Here is a 2,980-nt window from a genome sequence, read left to right as displayed (position 1 = left end):
TTTCGAACGCGCCTAAGCCTAACGAGAGAAACTTTTTTCTGAGATCCGAGCGCCATCTGTCGCTAAAGTCGGGAGATAGACGACGGCATATGGCCTCTGAGATTGGAGGATTTCGGAGGCTATGGTAGACAGCTTGTACTGCTTGTCTGTTTCGTTGCAGATCGACGGACATGTGAAGTAAAAATACAACGCGCTCCTGGCTTCCATTGCGCTGCCTATCGCACTCTCCGGACGCACACACACATAGAATTAGGTGCCCTGTGTATGCGAAATTCAAAGCATAATGGAATAGCATCCCGCACGTAAACTACGCTATCACGCTATACTAAAACTCTCTATCTGCAAAGTTCGTTTGCGGAACGGTAACGCTATTTCTTGTAACCCCGCTATTACGCTAACGCTGAACTAAAACTGTCTAATGTGACCGCTTGGGCTCTGCAAAGCTTACCGTGTGGTATTGAGTATTCTCTTCTGCTTAAATAATAATGTTTCTTGATTTCGTTATAGGTTAATAATCGATCTCTGTGTTCCCCGGGTGAAGTGCAAATTGCTCGGTCTTGAAGAGCAGGGCTAGAAAGTCCTCGTGCTGCTTCATTTGCTACCTCATTGAAGATTCTCCGAGTTCCGTCCACCACCCCCAGATGTGCAGGAAACCAGCGGATTTCGATCCTCTCACTGTTGACCCCTTCTGTTGCCTGGTTGCTATCCGTGTCACGTATCCGTTAGTAAAGCTGCGTATGGCTGTTTTAGAATCGCTGTAAATATGTGTTCACTGATTTGCTCGCATGGCTAAGGCGATTTCTACTTGTTCTGCTACTTTTGGGTCCTTGGTATAGACGGTGATGTCATCGCGTATGTTACCTTGAGTGTCTACAACAACTGAGGTATACGCATCCTTATTTTTAACCCAGGTGGCGTCAACAAACACCGCCTGCTGCTTATGTTGATCTATGTCTTGAAGGAGTGCCTTGGTCCTTGCCTTCCGTTTCTCGAGGTTATGTGTTGGGTGCATGTTCCGAGGGAACAGGGTCATCTTAATTGTTTCTCCTAGTCTCGCTTGCAATCCTGTTCATAATTCTCCTTTGTTGGTATGGTTGTTAATTTAACGGAAACGGAGACTTCCACCCTAATGTAGCAATTGCTACAATGTAAACCCAACCGGGTTCCTCGAAAGAAAGCCTCGCAGTTGAAGAAAAATTCGTCCTGGTCCGGGACTCGAACCCGGGACCACTGCCTTTCCGGGGCAGCCGCTCTACCATCTGAGCTAACCAGGCGGCTAGCAGATGGCAGGGCGAAGTCGAATTTGTCGACAACTCGAAGCAAAGGCAAGTGTTTGATGTAATAGTTCAGCGGAAATCCGCTAGGTGGAGATAAGTAATTAAGGGAAGGCAATAGCTGCTGACCCGCGCGTGGCACCAGCGAAGTCCAAGTGGAGAGCGCTGCTGCCACGCACGGAAGTGACGTCAGAGTTGTGGCCACGTGATCGTGACGTTGTTTAAACAAGTATGGCGTGTTCCGGTTTATAATTTTGCGCGCGATGCAGTGCATGCTGCTGGAGCTGCTTCAATTTTATGGTTTCTTAGTGTAATGTGTGCTAGAATATTCTTCTGTCTAGTTGCGTTGGAAGAGCTGGATCGTGTCCGAGCTTGCGATCACGAGCGACACAAGGGCGCAACCCTGGAGCCGCTCGTTTCTTTACGCTTGCAGTGCGTTTATGGTTGGTATCGCGTGGTCTTGTGCATTCCGTTTTTCATTACTGTTGCTCTTGTTTGTTGAATTTGCTGTTGTGAATTAGGCGCATGTGTGCTCCCAGCTAGGCAGCACTTTTTTGTCTGATGGTGTAAAGGTTTAAACTCGTTTTAAGCGCTTGTTGCTGCCGTTGCCGCTTAGGTTGGCATCGATCGGGAAACAATTTCGTTTCCTCCTTCGTGAGACTTCTACGTTGCAGATAATGCGCGAGTAAGTGAGCTGTTGCATACTTCTTTATGGCACTCGATGTAGCGTTTACCTCTACTGTTGCTTGCCTTGCATGTTCTGTTTCCCTGTTTATCTCGGATTTTGGTTGCTAGCGAATCACGACTTGCTTGAGCAAGTCTCGCCACAGTTCAAAAAGCACATGTTGAGTAACCCGAATATAAGCGATAAAGACAAATGTTGGGGAACGTGGCCCAGCCGCTGATAGTTCTACTCGGGCCCAATTTTGCTGTAAAGTTTAGCTGCCTTGAAAACCAAGAAATTTTCTTAGATTTATTCCAGCTAGCTTGCTAAGCTGCTATCTAGCATTACTTCTTTTGGTGCTATGCGAGGTACTAATGCTTGTAGAAATATACCTCGCATCTTGTATGCAAACACGACGTAGGTTTATTGCAGGAACCTGCACTATGTTGTAGATGTAATATGCATGCAAATATGACCGGTGTAGGTTTGCAGGCCCATGTCACTCTCAAGCAAATGGCAAGTTTCCATTGTATGAATCTTCCTGCACTTTGCTGCACTTCACAGGGCTTGTTTGGTTATTCCCTTGATCTGTACAATAGAATACTGATAAGTCTTGAGCATCCTCTTGTCTAACAAAAACGTTTTAGGCATCGCATTAGGACATCTATCTGAGTGACAATGTGACAATTTTTGCCTCTATAACCTTTCTTTTCTCCCATATTTATCAGTAAAGTTGTCAACCACTCGTGACTTTGTTCAGAGTGCCATGCAGTGACAGAATTTCTCTCGGAAAAGGAAAGCCCGTGAAGAAAAATTTTGAGACTCGATAGGACTTCCTCTTGGGCAAGTTGGTGAAGTCTGCTAAACAATGTTCTTGTGTGTAAAAATATATTTACACAGGAAGAACACGTGCACACGAAAGTGCGAACTACCAACTGATTTAATGATTCGAAGGATGAAACATACGGTGCAAATTTTGTGCACACACAAGACATGAATGTTGTGACAGTGCTAGTTTGTCTCGTAATGCTACAAATCGGCC

The 2,980-nt window shown here is 45.7% G+C and overlaps 1 non-coding gene across 1 annotated transcript; it reads right to left on the bottom strand.

The window, feature by feature from the left end:
* Positions 1 to 1,199: 1,199 nt before the first annotated feature.
* Trnas-gga (transfer RNA serine (anticodon GGA)) lies at positions 1,200 to 1,274 on the bottom strand. Its single transcript has one exon. It is a non-coding gene; the product is annotated as a tRNA-Ser (tRNA).
* Between the last annotated feature and the right edge of the window lie 1,706 nt (positions 1,275 to 2,980).

Source organism: Dermacentor silvarum, chromosome 2 (genome assembly GCF_013339745.2).
Source record: "Dermacentor silvarum isolate Dsil-2018 chromosome 2, BIME_Dsil_1.4, whole genome shotgun sequence".
In the NCBI taxonomy this organism is placed as follows: domain Eukaryota; kingdom Metazoa; phylum Arthropoda; class Arachnida; order Ixodida; family Ixodidae; genus Dermacentor; species Dermacentor silvarum.
Note: the sequence above shows the minus strand (reverse complement) of the source record. Positions and strands in the feature narration are given on the sequence as shown.